Source organism: Triturus cristatus, chromosome 5_2, assembly GCF_964204655.1.
Source record: "Triturus cristatus chromosome 5_2, aTriCri1.1, whole genome shotgun sequence".
In the NCBI taxonomy this organism is placed as follows: Eukaryota; Metazoa; Chordata; class Amphibia; order Caudata; family Salamandridae; genus Triturus; species Triturus cristatus.
Window position 1 is genome coordinate 553,867,589 of NC_140588.1, and position 20,727 is coordinate 553,888,315.

Here is a 20,727-nt window from a genome sequence, read left to right on the forward strand (position 1 = left end):
ACGACACCATCCACCCTCCCGTACCAGGGTGAGCTTTCCATTTTGACAGAAGAGATTTGCCTCAGGGGGCAACTTATCTTTCATTGAAAAATATTATCTCGCATAAAAACCACTGTTCAACAGAGTTATAACGTTATTGGAGTCTTTTGGGCAACATCCTTCCCCAACATAGTTCAATATGCAAAAGTTTACCAGAATAGGAAAGCAATCCAATTTAGTTTCTCTTTGACAGTAGAATATTAAAAACTTTGACATTTCCACATTGCTGCAGCAGTTTGCACTCCTTTCACATGGGAGATTCCATGGTGTAATGGTTAGCACTTTGGACTTTGAATCCAATGATCCGAGTTCAAATCTCGGTGGGACCATTTTATGACTCTTGACCAAATCATTTTCTTTCAAGTGTATTCATTAATATCACATATCTAATACCGGTAGGGTGAAAAATTAACTTATTGATTATACTCTAAAAGTTTACTAGATGTGAGCAAATATTAGAATTTTTACAATACCTGGAAACTAAATGGCTCAAAATAATGAGAGATTTTACAAACTCACTCTGGTTTCTCAAACTCATCACAGGGGCTTGATGCACGACATTACTTTTTAAAATCTTACTGTTATTGATAAGGGGAACAAGGAACTTTTTAATTGCAAAGCATTCATTAAAACAAAACTTGAGGAGTCAAACTTTGTATTACGGGGACCGAAGATGTGCAGTTTGAATAATAATCTTGAAATTCAGACGTACAAAGATTTTACACACTGATTTTCAACAGTAAATCCACAACCAATAAAGTTGAATCTTTTGAAAGACATGTCAAAGGTGTGAATCTGAAATTCACTTTCAAAGAAATTCACAATGAAATGCACTGTGTAAGTCCAGCATGTTGTCAGCTAAGAAATCAGCAAAAATGAACTATCTCATTACTGGCCATATAGATGAGAAAGGAAAATAAACTCATGTTTACAATGTGGATGTGAAAGAACAGTTTCTAGGTTCAGCTTCAATATTTATGTTTATGAATAATTGATATGTTCATATTGTCTAACAGCTATCTAGATGGATAAAGCTATGTATGCATCTATACATACTTCTGCGTTCATACGCATCAGTATAAAACATTGATATTAGGTTTTTTCTAGACCAAATTCTAAAAAATGAGTTAAACAGTGAATCTCATAATTATAGTAGGTCCCACCGAGATTTGAACTCGGATCGCTGGATTCAGAGTCCAGAGTGCTAACCATTACACCATGGGACCCTCTCACACAAGAGTGCCTTTTCCATTGAGACAAAAGAGAGCGCATCAGTGATGTCCTTCTCTTATATTGATAAAAAGATATCTCATTTGAATGGTCATAGTGGATAGAGATTTAATGTGATTTGATTCTTTTCAGCTATATTCTCTATAAAAGTGTTAAATATTCAAATGTTTATCTGAATATAAAAGTTATATCACAATGTTCATCTTTGCCTGTAGCATAATAAAACAGTCTACATTTCCAGACTACTGAAGCAATGTCTCTGTCTCCTGCATGGGTGGCTCGATAGAGCAATGGTTGGCAATTTGGACTTTGCATCCAATGATCCGATTTGAAACCTTGGAGGGACTTTTTTTATTACTCTTGATCTTTTCCATTTCTTCATCTTTGTTCATTGATAGCTCAAATCCAACACCAGTAGGTTGAAAGAGTCAATTATTGAATGCTTTCAAAATGTCCATCAGCTTGAACAACTTACATCAATACAAACTTTACAATACTTTGACATCAAATTTCTTTACAAAGTAGTTAGCCATTATAAAATCATATCCTGATTTTCTCAAACGCATTTCAGACGGGTGATTCACAGCCTCACTTTTTTAAGCTTTCCCACTATTGATAAGGCGAAAATAGCACATTTTGAATGAGAAGTTTTCTTCAATCAAACATAGAGGAACCCAAATGATGATCTCATTCAGCTAGTAAAAATGTTGTTTTATATTAGTATGGAAATCATGAAAAGAAAATGTTTTTCATGCTGATTTACAACAGTTGATCTCCAATCGTAAAATATAAGCTTTTGGTCGGAGGCATGACAGGTACTGATCAAATTCTCATTTTTGAACTTTATTCACAAATCATATGATATGCTTTGTATACATCAACTGTATTGTTGGATCAATAATGAGTAAAAAGTGACTATCTCAATTTCAGGACATATAAAAGAGAAAGAAGTAGAAACTCATGTTTCAAATGCTGAGAGGCAACAACTGTTCATGATTTTCACCTCCACTAATTATATTTATTTTTATAATCTATATGTTTATATGTTCCTATAAATATACAGAGACATATAGCTATATATACAGAGATACATATGTACAGGTTGATTTTTACATGTTTATAAGTAAATGTGATATTGTTCCAAATAAAACTTCTAAGAACTGAATGGAAAAGAAAATTGTAATGTTCAGATAAGTCCCACTGAAATTTGTACTCAGATCCCTGTTTTCAGAGTCCAGAGTGCTAACCACGACACCATCCACCCTCCCGTACCAGGGTGAGCTTTCCATTTTGACAGAAGAGATTTGCCTCAGGGGGCAACTTATCTTTCATTGAAAAATATTATCTCGCATAAAAACCACTGTTCAACAGAGTTATAACGTTATTGGAGTCTTTTGGGCAACATCCTTCCCCAACATAGTTCAATATGCAAAAGTTTACCAGAATAGGAAAGCAATCCAATTTAGTTTCTCTTTGACAGTAGAATATTAAAAACTTTGACATTTCCACATTGCTGCAGCAGTTTGCACTCCTTTCACATGGGAGATTCCATGGTGTAATGGTTAGCACTTTGGACTTTGAATCCAATGATCCGAGTTCAAATCTCGGTGGGACCATTTTATGACTCTTGACCAAATCATTTTCTTTCAAGTGTATTCATTAATATCACATATCTAATACCGGTAGGGTGAAAAATTAATTTATTGATTATACTCTAAAAGTTTACTAGATGTGAGCAAATAATAGAATTTTTACAATACCTGGAAACTAAATGGCTCAAAATAATGAGAGATTTTACAAACTCACTCTGGTTTCTCAAACTCATCACAGGGGCTTGATGCACGACATTACTTTTTAAAATCTTACTGTTATTGATAAGGGGAACAAGGAACTTTTTAATTGCAAAGCATTCATTAAAACAAAACTTGAGGAGTCAAACTTTGTATTACGGGGACCGAAGATGTGCAGTTTGAATAATAATCTTGAAATTCAGACGTACAAAGATTTTACACACTGATTTTCAACAGTAATTCCACAACCAATAAAGTTGAATCTTTTGAAAGACATGTCAAAGGTGTGAATCTGAAATTCACTTTCAAAGAAATTCACAATGAAATGCACTGTGTAAGTCCAGCATGTTGTCAGCTAAGAAATCAGCAAAAATTAACTATCTCATTACTGGCCATATAGATGAGAAAGGAAAATAAACTCATGTTTACAATGTGGATGTGAAAGAACAGTTTCTAGGTTCAGCTTCAATATTTATGTTTATGAATAATTGATATGTTCATATTGTCTAACAGCTATCTAGATGGATAAAGCTATGTATGCATCTATACATACTTATGCGTTCATACGCATCAGTATAAAACATTGATATTAGGTTTTTTCTAGACCAAATTCTAAAAAATGAGTTAAACAGTGAATCTCATAATTGTAGTAGGTCCCACCGAGATTTGAACTCGGATCGCTGGATTCAGAGTCCAGAGTGCTAACCATTACACCATGGAACCCTCTCACACAAGAGTGCCTTTTCCATTGAGACAAAAGAGAGCGCATCAGTGATGTCCTTCTCTTATATTGATAAAAAGATATCTCATTTGAATGGTCATAGTGGATAGAGATTTAATGTGATTTGATTCTTTTCAGCTATATTCTCTATAAAAGTGTTAAATATTCAAATGTTTATCTGAATATAAAAGTTATATCACAATGTTCATCTTTGCCTGTAGCATAATAAAACAGTCTACATTTCCAGACTACTGAAGCAATGTCTCTGTCTCCTGCATGGGTGGCTCGATAGAGCAATGGTTGGCAATTTGGACTTTGCATCCAATGATCCGATTTGAAACCTTGGAGGGACTTTTTTTATTACTCTTGATCTTTTCCATTTCTTCATCTTTGTTCATTGATAGCTCAAATCCAACACCAGTAGGTTGAAAGAGTCAATTATTGAATGCTTTCAAAATGTCCATCAGCTTGAACAACTTACATCAATACAAACTTTACAATACTTTGACATCAAATTTCTTTACAAAGTAGTTAGCCATTATAAAATCATATCCTGATTTTCTCAAACGCATTTCAGACGGGTGATTCACAGCCTCACTTTTTTAAGCTTTCCCACTATTGATAAGGCGAAAATAGCACATTTTGAATGAGAAGTTTTCTTCAATCAAACATAGAGGAACCCAAATGATGATGTCATTCAGCTAGTAAAAATGTTGTTTTATATTAGTATGGAAATCGTGAAAAGAAAATGTTTTTCATGCTGATTTACAACAGTTGATCTCCAATCGTAAAATATAAGCTTTTGGTCGGAGGCATGACAGGTACTGATCAAATTCTCATTTTTGAACTTTATTCACAAATCATATGATATGCTTTGTATACATCAACTGTATTGTTGGATCAATAATGAGTAAAAAGTGACTATCTCAATTTCAGGACATATAAAAGAGAAAGAAGTAGAAACTCATGTTTCAAATGCTGAGAGGCAACAACTGTTCATGATTTTCACCTCCACTAATTATATTTATTTTTATAATCTATATGTTTATATGTTCCTATAAATATACAGAGACATATAGCTATATATACAGAGATACATATGTACAGGTTGATTTTTACATGTTTATAAGTAAATGTGATATTGTTCCAAATAAAACTTCTAAGAACTGAATGGAAAAGAAAATTGTAATGTTCAGATAAGTCCCACTGAAATTTGTACTCAGATCCCTGTTTTCAGAGTCCAGAGTGCTAACCACGACACCATCCACCCTCCCGTACCAGGGTGAGCTTTCCATTTTGACAGAAGAGATTTGCCTCAGGGGGCAACTTATCTTTCATTGAAAAATATTATCTCACATAAAAACCACTGTTCAACAGAGTTATAACGTTATGTGAGTCTTTTGGGCAACATCCTTCCCCAACATAGTTCAATATGCAAAAGTTTACCAGAATAGGAAAGCAATCCAATTCAGTTTCTCTTTGACAGTAGAATGTTAAAAACTTTGACATTTCCACATTGCTGCAGCAGTTTGCACTCCTTTCACATGGGAGGTTCCATGGTGTAATGGTTAGCACTTTGGACTTTGAATCCAATGATCCGAGTTCAAATCTCGGTGGGACCATTTTATGACTCTTGACCAAATCATTTTCTTTCAAGTGTATTCATTAATATCACATATCTAATACCGGTAGGGTGAAAAATTAATTTATTGATTATACTCTAAAAGTTTACTAGATGTGAGCAAATAATAGAATTTTTACAATACCTGGAAACTAAATGGCTCAAAATAATGAGAGATTTTACAAACTCACTCTGGTTTCTCAAACTCATCACAGGGGCTTGATGCACGACATTACTTTTTAAAATCTTACTGTTATTGATAAGGGGAACAAGGAACTTTTTAATTGCAAAGCATTCATTAAAACAAAACTTGAGGAGTCAAACTTTGTATTACGGGGACCGAAGATGTGCAGTTTGAATAATAACCTTGAAATTCAGACGTACAAAGATTTTACACACTGATTTTCAACAGTAAATCCACAACCAATAAAGTTGAATCTTTTGAAAGACATGTCAAAGGTGTGAATCTGAAATTCACTTTCAAAGAAATTCACAATGAAATGCACTGTGTAAGTCCAGCATGTTGTCAGCTAAGAAATCAGCAAAAATGAACTATCTCATTACTGGCCATATAGATGAGAAAGGAAAATAAACTCATGTTTACAATGTGGATGTGAAAGAACAGTTTCTAGGTTCAGCTTCAATATTTATGTTTATGAATAATTGATATGTTCATATTGTCTAGCAGCTATCTAGATGGATAAAGCTATGTATGCATCTATACATACTTATGCGTTCATACGCATCAGTATAAAACATTGATATTATGTTTTTTCTAGACCAAATTCTAAAAAATGAGTTAAACAGTGAATCTCATAATTGTAGTAGGTCCCACCGAGATTTGAACTCGGATCGCTGGATTCAGAGTCCAGAGTGCTAACCATTACACCATGGAACCCTCTCACACAAGAGTGCCTTTTCCATTGAGACAAAAGAGAGCGCATCAGTGATGTCCTTCTCTTATATTGATAAAAAGATATCTCATTTGAATGGTCATAGTGGATAGAGCTTTAATGTGATTTGATTCTTTTCAGCTATATTCTCTATAAAAGTGTTAAATATTCAAATGTTTATCTGAATATAAAAGTTATATCACAATGTTCATCTTTGCCTGTAGCATAATAAAACAGTCTACATTTCCAGACTACTGAAGCAATGTCTCTGTCTCCTGCATGGGTGGCTCGATAGAGCAATGGTTGGCAATTTGGACTTTGCATCGAATGATCCGATTTGAAACCTTGGAGGGACTTTTTTTATTACTCTTGAGCTTTTCCATTTCTTCATCTTTGTTCATTGATAGCTCAAATCCAACACCAGTAGGTTGAAAGAGTCAATTATTGAATGCTTTCAAAATGTCCATCAGCTTGAACAAGTTACATCAATACAAACTTTACAATACTTTGACATCAAATTTCTTCACAAAGTAGTTAGCCATTATAAAATCATATCCTGATTTTCTCAAACGCATTTCAGACGGGTGATTCACAGCATCACTTTTTTAATCTTTCCCGCTATTGATAAGGCGAAAATAGCACATTTTGAATGAGAAGTTTTCTTCAATCAGACATAGAGGAACCCAAATGATGATCTCATTCAGCTAGTAAAAATGTTGTTTTATATTAGTATGGAAATCGTGAAAAGAAAATGTTTTTCATGCTGATTTACAACAGTTGATCTCCAATAGTAAAATATAAGCTTTTGGTCGGAGGCATGACAGGTACTGATCAAATTCTCATTTTTGAACTTCATTCACAAATCATATGATATGCTTTGTATACATCAACTGTATTGTTGGATCAATAATGAGTAAAAAGTGACTATCTCAATTTCAGGACATATAAAAGAGAAAGAAGTAGAAACTCATGTTTCAAATGCTGAGAGGCAACAACTGTTCATGATTTTCACCTCCACTAATTATATTTATTTTTATAATCTATATGTTTATATGTTCCTATAAATATACAGAGACATATAGCTATATATACAGAGATACATATGTACAGGTTGATTTTTACATGTTTATAAGTAAATGTGATATTGTTCCAAATAAAACTTCTAAGAACTGAATGGAAAAGAAAATTGTAATGTTCAGATAAGTCCCACTGAAATTTGTACTCAGATCCCTGTTTTCAGAGTCCAGAGTGCTAACCACGACACCATCCACCCTCCCGTACCAGGGTGAGCTTTCCATTTTGACAGAAGAGATTTGCCTCAGGGGGCAACTTATCTTTCATTGAAAAATATTATCTCACATAAAAACCACTGTTCAACAGAGTTATAACGTTATGTGAGTCTTTTGGGCAACATCCTTCCCCAACATAGTTCAATATGCAAAAGTTTACCAGAATAGGAAAGCAATCCAATTCAGTTTCTCTTTGACAGTAGAATGTTAAAAACTTTGACATTTCCACATTGCTGCAGCAGTTTGCACTCCTTTCACATGGGAGGTTCCATGGTGTAATGGTTAGCACTTTGGACTTTGAATCCAATGATCCGAGTTCAAATCTCGGTGGGACCATTTTATGACTCTTGACCAAATCATTTTCTTTCAAGTGTATTCATTAATATCACATATCTAATACCGGTAGGGTGAAAAATTAATTTATTGATTATACTCTAAAAGTTTACTAGATGTGAGCAAATAATAGAATTTTTACAATACCTGGAAACTAAATGGCTCAAAATAATGAGAGATTTTACAAACTCACTCTGGTTTCTCAAACTCATCACAGGGGCTTGATGCACGACATTACTTTTTAAAATCTTACTGTTATTGATAAGGGGAACAAGGAACTTTTTAATTGCAAAGCATTCATTAAAACAAAACTTGAGGAGTCAAACTTTGTATTACGGGGACCGAAGATGTGCAGTTTGAATAATAATCTTGAAATTCAGACGTACAAAGATTTTACACACTGATTTTCAACAGTAAATCCACAACCAATAAAGTTGAATCTTTTGAAAGACATGTCAAAGGTGTGAATCTGAAATTCACTTTCAAAGAAATTCACAATGAAATGCACTGTGTAAGTCCAGCATGTTGTCAGCTAAGAAATCAGCAAAAATGAACTATCTCATTACTGGCCATATAGATGAGAAAGGAAAATAAACTCATGTTTACAATGTGGATGTGAAAGAACAGTTTCTAGGTTCAGCTTCAATATTTATGTTTATGAATAATTGATATGTTCATATTGTCTAACAGCTATCTAGATGGATAAAGCTATGTATGCATCTATACATACTTATGCGTTCATACGCATCAGTATAAAACATTGATATTAGGTTTTTTCTAGACCAAATTCTAAAAAATGAGTTAAACAGTGAATCTCATAATTGTAGTAGGTCCCACCGAGATTTGAACTCAGATCGCTGGATTCAGAGTCCAGAGTGCTAACCATTACACCATGGAACCCTCTCACACAAGAGTGCCTTTTCCATTGAGACAAAAGAGAGCGCATCAGTGATGTCCTTCTCTTATATTGATAAAAAGATATCTCATTTGAATGGTCATAGTGGATAGAGATTTAATGTGATTTGATTCTTTTCAGCTATATTCTCTATAAAAGTGTTAAATATTCAAATGTTTATCTGAATATAAAAGTTATATCACAATGTTCATCTTTGCCTGTAGCATAATAAAACAGTCTACATTTCCAGACTACTGAAGCAATGTCTCTGTCTCCTGCATGGGTGGCTCGATAGAGCAATGGTTGGCAATTTGGACTTTGCATCCAATGATCCGATTTGAAACCTTGGAGGGACTTTTTTTATTACTCTTGATCTTTTCCATTTCTTCATCTTTGTTCATTGATAGCTCAAATCCAACACCAGTAGGTTGAAAGAGTCAATTATTGAATGCTTTCAAAATGTCCATCAGCTTGAACAACTTACATCAATACAAACTTTACAATACTTTGACATCAAATTTCTTCACAAAGTAGTTAGCCATTATAAAATCATATCCTGATTTTCTCAAACGCATTTCAGACGGGTGATTCACAGCCTCACTTTTTTAAGCTTTCCCACTATTGATAAGGCGAAAATAGCACATTTTGAATGAGAAGTTTTCTTCAATCAAACATAGAGGAACCCAAATGATGATCTCATTCAGCTAGTAAAAATGTTGTTTTATATTAGTATGGAAATCGTGAAAAGAAAATGTTTTTCATGCTGATTTACAACAGTTGATCTCAATCGTAAAATATAAGCTTTTGGTCGGAGGCATGACAGGTACTGATCAAATTCTCATTTTTGAACTTTATTCACAAATCATATGATATGCTTTGTATACATCAACTGTATTGTTGGATCAATAATGAGTAAAAAGTGACTATCTCAATTTCAGGACATATAAAAGAGAAAGAAGTAGAAACTCATGTTTCAAATGCTGAGAGGCAACAACTGTTCATGATTTTCACCTCCACTAATTATATTTATTTTTATAATCTATATGTTTATATGTTCCTATAAATATACAGAGACATATAGCTATATATACAGAGATACATATGTACAGGTTGATTTTTACATGTTTATAAGTAAATGTGATATTGTTCCAAATAAAACTTCTAAGCACTGAATGGAAAAGAAAATTGTAATGTTCAGATAAGTCCCACTGAAATTTGTACTCAGATCCCTGTTTTCAGAGTCCAGAGTGCTAACCACGACACCATCCACCCTCCCGTACCAGGGTGAGCTTTCCATTTTGACAGAAGAGATTTGCCTCAGGGGGCAACTTATCTTTCATTGAAAAATATTATCTCACATAAAAACCACTGTTCAACAGAGTTATAACGTTATTGGAGTCTTTTGGGCAACATCCTTCCCCAACATAGTTCAATATGCAAAAGTTTACCAGAATAGGAAAGCAATCCAATTTAGTTTCTCTTTGACAGTAGAATATTAAAAACTTTGACATTTCCACATTGCTGCAGCAGTTTGCACTCCTTTCACATGGGAGGTTCCATGGTGTAATGGTTAGCACTTTGGACTTTGAATCCAATGATCCGAGTTCAAATCTCGGTGGGACCATTTTATGACTCTTGACCAAATCATTTTCTTTCAAGTGTATTCATTTATATCACATATCTAATACCGGTAGGGTGAAAAATTAATTTATTGATTATACTCTAAAAGTTTACTAGATGTGAGCAAATAATAGAATTTTTACAATACCTGGAAACTAAATGGCTCAAAATAATGAGAGATTTTACAAACTCACTCTGGTTTCTCAAACTCATCACAGGGGCTTGATGCACGACATTACTTTTTAAAATCTTACTGTTATTGATAAGGGGAACAAGGAACTTTTTAATTGCAAAGCATTCATTAAAACAAAACTTGAGGAGTCAAACTTTGTATTACGGGGACCGAAGATGTGCAGTTTGAATAATAATCTTGAAATTCAGACGTACAAAGATTTTACACACTGATTTTCAACAGTAAATCCACAACCAATAAAGTTGAATCTTTTGAAAGACATGTCAAAGGTGGGAATCTGAAATTCACTTTCAAAGAAATTCACAATGAAATGCACTGTGTAAGTCCAGCATGTTGTCAGCTAAGAAATCAGCAAAAATGAACTATCTCATTACTGGCCATATAGATGAGAAAGGAAAATAAACTCATGTTTACAATGTGGATGTGAAAGAACAGTTTCTAGGTTCAGCTTCAATATTTATGTTTATGAATAATTGATATGTTCATATTGTCTAACAGCTATCTAGATGGATAAAGCTATGTATGCATCTATACATACTTCTGCGTTCATACGCATCAGTATAAAACATTGATATTAGGTTTTTTCTAGACCAAATTCTAAAAAATGAGTTAAACAGTGAATCTCATAATTATAGTAGGTCCCACCGAGATTTGAACTCGGATCGCTGGATTCAGAGTCCAGAGTGCTAACCATTACACCATGGGACCCTCTCACACAAGAGTGCCTTTTCCATTGAGACAAAAGAGAGCGCATCAGTGATGTCCTTCTCTTATATTGATAAAAAGATATCTCATTTGAATGGTCATAGTGGATAGAGATTTAATGTGATTTGATTCTTTTCAGCTATATTCTCTATAAAAGTGTTAAATATTCAAATGTTTATCTGAATATAAAAGTTATATCACAATGTTCATCTTTGCCTGTAGCATAATAAAACAGTCTACATTTCCAGACTACTGAAGCAATGTCTCTGTCTCCTGCATGGGTGGCTCGATAGAGCAATGGTTGGCAATTTGGACTTTGCATCCAATGATCCGATTTGAAACCTTGGAGGGACTTTTTTTATTACTCTTGATCTTTTCCATTTCTTCATCTTTGTTCATTGATAGCTCAAATCCAACACCAGTAGGTTGAAAGAGTCAATTATTGAATGCTTTCAAAATGTCCATCAGCTTGAACAACTTACATCAATACAAACTTTACAATACTTTGACATCAAATTTCTTTACAAAGTAGTTAGCCATTATAAAATCATATCCTGATTTTCTCAAACGCATTTCAGACGGGTGATTCACAGCCTCACTTTTTTAAGCTTTCCCACTATTGATAAGGCGAAAATAGCACATTTTGAATGAGAAGTTTTCTTCAATCAAACATAGAGGAACCCAAATGATGATCTCATTCAGCTAGTAAAAATGTTGTTTTATATTAGTATGGAAATCATGAAAAGAAAATGTTTTTCATGCTGATTTACAACAGTTGATCTCCAATCGTAAAATATAAGCTTTTGGTCGGAGGCATGACAGGTACTGATCAAATTCTCATTTTTGAACTTTATTCACAAATCATATGATATGCTTTGTATACATCAACTGTATTGTTGGATCAATAATGAGTAAAAAGTGACTATCTCAATTTCAGGACATATAAAAGAGAAAGAAGTAGAAACTCATGTTTCAAATGCTGAGAGGCAACAACTGTTCATGATTTTCACCTCCACTAATTATATTTATTTTTATAATCTATATGTTTATATGTTCCTATAAATATACAGAGACATATAGCTATATATACAGAGATACATATGTACAGGTTGATTTTTACATGTTTATAAGTAAATGTGATATTGTTCCAAATAAAACTTCTAAGAACTGAATGGAAAAGAAAATTGTAATGTTCAGATAAGTCCCACTGAAATTTGTACTCAGATCCCTGTTTTCAGAGTCCAGAGTGCTAACCACGACACCATCCACCCTCCCGTACCAGGGTGAGCTTTCCATTTTGACAGAAGAGATTTGCCTCAGGGGGCAACTTATCTTTCATTGAAAAATATTATCTCGCATAAAAACCACTGTTCAACAGAGTTATAACGTTATTGGAGTCTTTTGGGCAACATCCTTCCCCAACATAGTTCAATATGCAAAAGTTTACCAGAATAGGAAAGCAATCCAATTTAGTTTCTCTTTGACAGTAGAATATTAAAAACTTTGACATTTCCACATTGCTGCAGCAGTTTGCACTCCTTTCACATGGGAGATTCCATGGTGTAATGGTTAGCACTTTGGACTTTGAATCCAATGATCCGAGTTCAAATCTCGGTGGGACCATTTTATGACTCTTGACCAAATCATTTTCTTTCAAGTGTATTCATTAATATCACATATCTAATACCGGTAGGGTGAAAAATTAATTTATTGATTATACTCTAAAAGTTTACTAGATGTGAGCAAATAATAGAATTTTTACAATACCTGGAAACTAAATGGCTCAAAATAATGAGAGATTTTACAAACTCACTCTGGTTTCTCAAACTCATCACAGGGGCTTGATGCACGACATTACTTTTTAAAATCTTACTGTTATTGATAAGGGGAACAAGGAACTTTTTAATTGCAAAGCATTCATTAAAACAAAACTTGAGGAGTCAAACTTTGTATTACGGGGACCGAAGATGTGCAGTTTGAATAATAATCTTGAAATTCAGACGTACAAAGATTTTACACACTGATTTTCAACAGTAATTCCACAACCAATAAAGTTGAATCTTTTGAAAGACATGTCAAAGGTGTGAATCTGAAATTCACTTTCAAAGAAATTCACAATGAAATGCACTGTGTAAGTCCAGCATGTTGTCAGCTAAGAAATCAGCAAAAATTAACTATCTCATTACTGGCCATATAGATGAGAAAGGAAAATAAACTCATGTTTACAATGTGGATGTGAAAGAACAGTTTCTAGGTTCAGCTTCAATATTTATGTTTATGAATAATTGATATGTTCATATTGTCTAACAGCTATCTAGATGGATAAAGCTATGTATGCATCTATACATACTTATGCGTTCATACGCATCAGTATAAAACATTGATATTAGGTTTTTTCTAGACCAAATTCTAAAAAATGAGTTAAACAGTGAATCTCATAATTGTAGTAGGTCCCACCGAGATTTGAACTCGGATCGCTGGATTCAGAGTCCAGAGTGCTAACCATTACACCATGGAACCCTCTCACACAAGAGTGCCTTTTCCATTGAGACAAAAGAGAGCGCATCAGTGATGTCCTTCTCTTATATTGATAAAAAGATATCTCATTTGAATGGTCATAGTGGATAGAGATTTAATGTGATTTGATTCTTTTCAGCTATATTCTCTATAAAAGTGTTAAATATTCAAATGTTTATCTGAATATAAAAGTTATATCACAATGTTCATCTTTGCCTGTAGCATAATAAAACAGTCTACATTTCCAGACTACTGAAGCAATGTCTCTGTCTCCTGCATGGGTGGCTCGATAGAGCAATGGTTGGCAATTTGGACTTTGCATCCAATGATCCGATTTGAAACCTTGGAGGGACTTTTTTTATTACTCTTGATCTTTTCCATTTCTTCATCTTTGTTCATTGATAGCTCAAATCCAACACCAGTAGGTTGAAAGAGTCAATTATTGAATGCTTTCAAAATGTCCATCAGCTTGAACAACTTACATCAATACAAACTTTACAATACTTTGACATCAAATTTCTTTACAAAGTAGTTAGCCATTATAAAATCATATCCTGATTTTCTCAAACGCATTTCAGACGGGTGATTCACAGCCTCACTTTTTTAAGCTTTCCCACTATTGATAAGGCGAAAATAGCACATTTTGAATGAGAAGTTTTCTTCAATCAAACATAGAGGAACCCAAATGATGATGTCATTCAGCTAGTAAAAATGTTGTTTTATATTAGTATGGAAATCGTGAAAAGAAAATGTTTTTCATGCTGATTTACAACAGTTGATCTCCAATCGTAAAATATAAGCTTTTGGTCGGAGGCATGACAGGTACTGATCAAATTCTCATTTTTGAACTTTATTCACAAATCATATGATATGCTTTGTATACATCAACTGTATTGTTGGATCAATAATGAGTAAAAAGTGACTATCTCAATTTCAGGACATATAAAAGAGAAAGAAGTAGAAACTCATGTTTCAAATGCTGAGAGGCAACAACTGTTCATGATTTTCACCTCCACTAATTATATTTATTTTTATAATCTATATGTTTATATGTTCCTATAAATATACAGAGACATATAGCTATATATACAGAGATACATATGTACAGGTTGATTTTTACATGTTTATAAGTAAATGTGATATTGTTCCAAATAAAACTTCTAAGAACTGAATGGAAAAGAAAATTGTAATGTTCAGATAAGTCCCACTGAAATTTGTACTCAGATCCCTGTTTTCAGAGTCCAGAGTGCTAACCACGACACCATCCACCCTCCCGTACCAGGGTGAGCTTTCCATTTTGACAGAAGAGATTTGCCTCAGGGGGCAACTTATCTTTCATTGAAAAATATTATCTCGCATAAAAACCACTGTTCAACAGAGTTATAACGTTATTGGAGTCTTTTGGGCAACATCCTTCCCCAACATAGTTCAATATGCAAAAGTTTACCAGAATAGGAAAGCAATCCAATTTAGTTTCTCTTTGACAGTAGAATATTAAAAACTTTGACATTTCCACATTGCTGCAGCAGTTTGCACTCCTTTCACATGGGAGATTCCATGGTGTAATGGTTAGCACTTTGGACTTTGAATCCAATGATCCGAGTTCAAATCTCGGTGGGACCATTTTATGACTCTTGACCAAATCATTTTCTTTCAAGTGTATTCATTAATATCACATATCTAATACCGGTAGGGTGAAAAATTAATTTATTGATTATACTCTAAAAGTTTACTAGATGTGAGCAAATATTAGAATTTTTACAATACCTGGAAACTAAATGGCTCAAAATAATGAGAGATTTTACAAACTCACTCTGGTTTCTCAAACTCATCACAGGGGCTTGATGCACGACATTACTTTTTAAAATCTTACTGTTATTGATAAGGGGAACAAGGAACTTTTTAATTGCAAAGCATTCATTAAAACAAAACTTGAGGAGTCAAACTTTGTATTACGGGGACCGAAGATGTGCAGTTTGAATAATAATCTTGAAATTCAGACGTACAAAGATTTTACACACTGATTTTCAACAGTAAATCCACAACCAATAAAGTTGAATCTTTTGAAAGACATGTCAAAGGTGTGAATCTGAAATTCACTTTCAAAGAAATTCACAATGAAATGCACTGTGTAAGTCCAGCATGTTGTCAGCTAAGAAATCAGCAAAAATGAACTATCTCATTACTGGCCATATAGATGAGAAAGGAAAATAAACTCATGTTTACAATGTGGATGTGAAAGAACAGTTTCTAGGTTCAGCTTCAATATTTATGTTTATGAATAATTGATATGTTCATATTGTCTAACAGCTATCTAGATGGATAAAGCTATGTATGCATCTATACATACTTCTGCGTTCATACGCATCAGTATAAAACATTGATATTAGGTTTTTTCTAGACCAAATTCTAAAAAATGAGTTAAACAGTGAATCTCATAATTATAGTAGGTCCCACCGAGATTTGAACTCGGATCGCTGGATTCAGAGTCCAGAGTGCTAACCATTACACCATGGGACCCTCTCACACAAGAGTGCCTTTTCCATTGAGACAAAAGAGAGCGCATCAGTGATGTCCTTCTCTTATATTGATAAAAAGATATCTCATTTGAATGGTCATAGTGGATAGAGATTTAATGTGATTTGATTCTTTTCAGCTATATTCTCTATAAAAGTGTTAAATATTCAAATGTTTATCTGAATATAAAAGTTATATCACAATGTTCATCTTTGCCTGTAGCATAATAAAACAGTCTACATTTCCAGACTACTGAAGCAATGTCTCTGTCTCCTGCATGGGTGGCTCGATAGAGCAATGGTTGGCAATTTGGACTTTGCATCCAATGATCCGATTTGAAACCTTGGAGGGACTTTTTTTATTACTCTTGATCTTTTCCATTTCTTCATCTTTGTTCATTGATAGCTCAAATCCAACACCAGTAGGTTGAAAGAGTCAATTATTGAATGCTTTCAAAATGTCCATCAGCTTGAACAACTTACATCAATACAAACTTTACAATACTTTGACATCAAATTTCTTTACAAAGTAGTTAGCCATTATAAAATCATATCCTGATTTTCTCAAACGCATTTCAGACGGGTGATTCACAGCCTCACTTTTTTAAGCTTTCCCACTATTGATAAGGCGAAAATAGCACATTTTGAATGAGAAGTTTTCTTCAATCAAACATAGAGGAACCCAAATGATGATCTCATTCAGCTAGTAAAAATGTTGTTTTATATTAGTATGGAAATCATGAAAAGAAAATGTTTTTCATGCTGATTTACAACAGTTGATCTCCAATCGTAAAATATAAGCTTTTGGTCGGAGGCATGACAGGTACTGATCAAATTCTCATTTTTGAACTTTATTCACAAATCATATGATATGCTTTGTATACATCAACTGTATTGTTGGATCAATAATGAGTAAAAAGTGACTATCTCAATTTCAGGACATATAAAAGAGAAAGAAGTAGAAACTCATGTTTCAAATGCTGAGAGGCAACAACTGTTCATGATTTTCACCTCCACTAATTATATTTATTTTTATAATCTATATGTTTATATGTTCCTATAAATATACAGAGACATATAGCTATATATACAGAGATACATATGTACAGGTTGATTTTTACATGTTTATAAGTAAATGTGATATTGTTCCAAATAAAACTTCTAAGAACTGAATGGAAAAGAAAATTGTAATGTTCAGATAAGTCCCACTGAAATTTGTACTCAGATCCCTGTTTTCAGAGTCCAGAGTGCTAACCACGACACCATCCACCCTCCCGTACCAGGGTGAGCTTTCCATTTTGACAGAAGAGATTTGCCTCAGGGGGCAACTTATCTTTCATTGAAAAATATTATCTCGCATAAAAACCACTGTTCAACAGAGTTATAACGTTATTGGAGTCTTTTGGGCAACATCCTTCCCCAACATAGTTCAATATGCAAAAGTTTACCAGAATAGGAAAGCAATCCAATTTAGTTTCTCTTTGACAGTAGAATATTAAAAACTTTGACATTTCCACATTGCTGCAGCAGTTTGCACTCCTTTCACATGGGAGATTCCATGGTGTAATGGTTAGCACTTTGGACTTTGAATCCAATGATCCGAGTTCAAATCTCGGTGGGACCATTTTATGACTCTTGACCAAATCATTTTCTTTCAAGTGTATTCATTAATATCACATATCTAATACCGGTAGGGTGAAAAATTAATTTATTGATTATACTCTAAAAGTTTACTAGATGTGAGCAAATAATAGAATTTTTACAATACCTGGAAACTAAATGGCTCAAAATAATGAGAGATTTTACAAACTCACTCTGGTTTCTCAAACTCATCACAGGGGCTTGATGCACGACATTACTTTTTAAAATCTTACTGTTATTGATAAGGGGAACAAGGAACTTTTTAATTGCAAAGCATTCATTAAAACAAAACTTGAGGAGTCAAACTTTGTATTACGGGGACCGAAGATGTGCAGTTTGAATAATAATCTTGAAATTCAGACGTACAAAGATTTTACACACTGATTTTCAACAGTAATTCCACAACCAATAAAGTTGAATCTTTTGAAAGACATGTCAAAGGTGTGAATCTGAAATTCACTTTCAAAGAAATTCACAATGAAATGCACTGTGTAAGTCCAGCATGTTGTCAGCTAAGAAATCAGCAAAAATTAACTATCTCATTACTGGCCATATAGATGAGAAAGGAAAATAAACTCATGTTTACAATGTGGATGTGAAAGAACAGTTTCTAGGTTCAGCTTCAATATTTATGTTTATGAATAATTGATATGTTCATATTGTCTAACAGCTATCTAGATGGATAAAGCTATGTATGCATCTATACATACTTATGCGTTCATACGCATCAGTATAAAACATTGATATTAGGTTTTTTCTAGACCAAATTCTAAAAAATGAGTTAAACAGTGAATCTCATAATTGTAGTAGGTCCCACCGAGATTTGAACTCGGATCGCTGGATTCAGAGTCCAGAGTGCTAACCATTACACCATGGAACCCTCTCACACAAGAGTGCCTTTTCCATTGAGACAAAAGAGAGCGCATCAGTGATGTCCTTCTCTTATATTGATAAAAAGATATCTCATTTGAATGGTCATAGTGGATAGAGATTTAATGTGATTTGATTCTTTTCAGCTATATTCTCTATAAAAGTGTTAAATATTCAAATGTTTATCTGAATATAAAAGTTATATCACAATGTTCATCTTTGCCTGTAGCATAATAAAACAGTCTACATTTCCAGACTACTGAAGCAATGTCTCTGTCTCCTGCATGGGTGGCTCGATAGAGCAATGGTTGGCAATTTGGACTTTGCATCCAATGATCCGATTTGAAACCTTGGAGGGACTTTTTTTATTACTCTTGATCTTTTCCATTTCTTCATCTTTGTTCATTGATAGCTCAAATCCAACACCAGTAGGTTGAAAGAGTCAATTATTGAATGCTTTCAAAATGTCCATCAGCTTGAACAACTTACATCAATACAAACTTTACAATACTTTGACATCAAATTTCTTTACAAAGTAGTTAGCCATTATAAAATCATATCCTGATTTTCTCAAACGCATTTCAGACGGGTGATTCACAGCCTCACTTTTTTAAGCTTTCCCACTATTGATAAGGCGAAAATAGCACATTTTGAATGAGAAGTTTTCTTCAATCAAACATAGAGGAACCCAAATGATGATGTCATTCAGCTAGTAAAAATGTTGTTTTATATTAGTATGGAAATCGTGAAAAGAAAATGTTTTTCATGCTGATTTACAACAGTTGATCTCCAATCGTAAAATATAAGCTTTTGGTCGGAGGCATGACAGGTACTGATCAAATTCTCATTTTTGAACTTTATTCACAAATCATATGATATGCTTTGTATACATCAACTGTATTGTTGGATCAATAATGAGTAAAAAGTGACTATCTCAATTTCAGGACATATAAAAGAGAAAGAAGTAGAAACTCATGTTTCAAATGCTGAGAGGCAACAACTGTTCATGATTTTCACCTCCACTAATTATATTTATTTTTATAATCTATATGTTTATATGTTCCTATAAATATACAGAGACATATAGCTATATATACAGAGATACATATGTACAGGTTGATTTTTACATGTTTATAAGTAAATGTGATATTGTTCCAAATAAAACTTCTAAGAACTGAATGGAAAAGAAAATTGTAATGTTCAGATAAGTCCCACTGAAATTTGTACTCAGATCCCTGTTTTCAGAGTCCAGAGTGCTAACCACGACACCATCCACCCTCCCGTACCAGGGTGAGCTTTCCATTTTGACAGAAGAGATTTGCCTCAGGGGGCAACTTATCTTTCATTGAAAAATATTATCTCGCATAAAAACCACTGTTCAACAGAGTTATAACGTTATTGGAGTCTTTTGGGCAACATCCTTCCCCAACATAGTTCAATATGCAAAAGTTTACCAGAATAGGAAAGCAATCCAATTTAGTTTCTCTTTGACAGTAGAATATTAAAAACTTTGACATTTCCACATTGCTGCAGCAGTTTGCACTCCTTTCACATGGGAGATTCCATGGTGTAATGGTTAGCACTTTGGACTTTGAATCCAATGATCCGAGTTCAAATCTCGGTGGGACCATTTTATGACTCTTGACCAAATCATTTTCTTTCAAGTGTATTCATTAATATCACATATCTAATACCGGTAGGGTGAAAAATTAATTTATTGATTATACTCTAAAAGTTTACTAGATGTGAGCAAATAATAGAATTTTTACAATACCTGGAAACTAAATGGCTCAAAATAATGAGAGATTTTACAAACTCACTCTGGTTTCTCAAACTCATCACAGGGGCTTGATG

The 20,727-nt window shown here is 33.6% G+C and overlaps 11 non-coding genes across 11 annotated transcripts; 3 read left to right on the forward strand and 8 right to left on the reverse strand.

Moving 5' to 3' along the window:
- Positions 1 to 1,193: 1,193 nt before the first annotated feature.
- Positions 1,194 to 1,265, reverse strand: TRNAQ-CUG (transfer RNA glutamine (anticodon CUG)). Its single transcript has one exon. It is a non-coding gene; the product is annotated as a tRNA-Gln (tRNA).
- Positions 1,266 to 3,710: 2,445 nt separating this feature from the next.
- On the reverse strand, positions 3,711 to 3,782 carry TRNAQ-CUG (transfer RNA glutamine (anticodon CUG)). The gene has a single exon. It is a non-coding gene; the product is annotated as a tRNA-Gln (tRNA).
- A 1,548-nt stretch (positions 3,783 to 5,330) lies between these two features.
- TRNAQ-UUG (transfer RNA glutamine (anticodon UUG)) lies at positions 5,331 to 5,402 on the forward strand. The gene has a single exon. It is a non-coding gene; the product is annotated as a tRNA-Gln (tRNA).
- Positions 5,403 to 6,227: 825 nt separating this feature from the next.
- On the reverse strand, positions 6,228 to 6,299 carry TRNAQ-CUG (transfer RNA glutamine (anticodon CUG)). Its single transcript has one exon. It is a non-coding gene; the product is annotated as a tRNA-Gln (tRNA).
- A 1,548-nt stretch (positions 6,300 to 7,847) lies between these two features.
- On the forward strand, positions 7,848 to 7,919 carry TRNAQ-UUG (transfer RNA glutamine (anticodon UUG)). Its single transcript has one exon. It is a non-coding gene; the product is annotated as a tRNA-Gln (tRNA).
- An 825-nt stretch (positions 7,920 to 8,744) lies between these two features.
- TRNAQ-CUG (transfer RNA glutamine (anticodon CUG)) lies at positions 8,745 to 8,816 on the reverse strand. Its single transcript has one exon. It is a non-coding gene; the product is annotated as a tRNA-Gln (tRNA).
- Positions 8,817 to 10,363: 1,547 nt separating this feature from the next.
- On the forward strand, positions 10,364 to 10,435 carry TRNAQ-UUG (transfer RNA glutamine (anticodon UUG)). The gene has a single exon. It is a non-coding gene; the product is annotated as a tRNA-Gln (tRNA).
- An 825-nt stretch (positions 10,436 to 11,260) lies between these two features.
- TRNAQ-CUG (transfer RNA glutamine (anticodon CUG)) lies at positions 11,261 to 11,332 on the reverse strand. The gene has a single exon. It is a non-coding gene; the product is annotated as a tRNA-Gln (tRNA).
- A 2,445-nt stretch (positions 11,333 to 13,777) lies between these two features.
- TRNAQ-CUG (transfer RNA glutamine (anticodon CUG)) lies at positions 13,778 to 13,849 on the reverse strand. The gene has a single exon. It is a non-coding gene; the product is annotated as a tRNA-Gln (tRNA).
- Positions 13,850 to 16,294: 2,445 nt separating this feature from the next.
- TRNAQ-CUG (transfer RNA glutamine (anticodon CUG)) lies at positions 16,295 to 16,366 on the reverse strand. Its single transcript has one exon. It is a non-coding gene; the product is annotated as a tRNA-Gln (tRNA).
- A 2,445-nt stretch (positions 16,367 to 18,811) lies between these two features.
- TRNAQ-CUG (transfer RNA glutamine (anticodon CUG)) lies at positions 18,812 to 18,883 on the reverse strand. Its single transcript has one exon. It is a non-coding gene; the product is annotated as a tRNA-Gln (tRNA).
- Between the last annotated feature and the right edge of the window lie 1,844 nt (positions 18,884 to 20,727).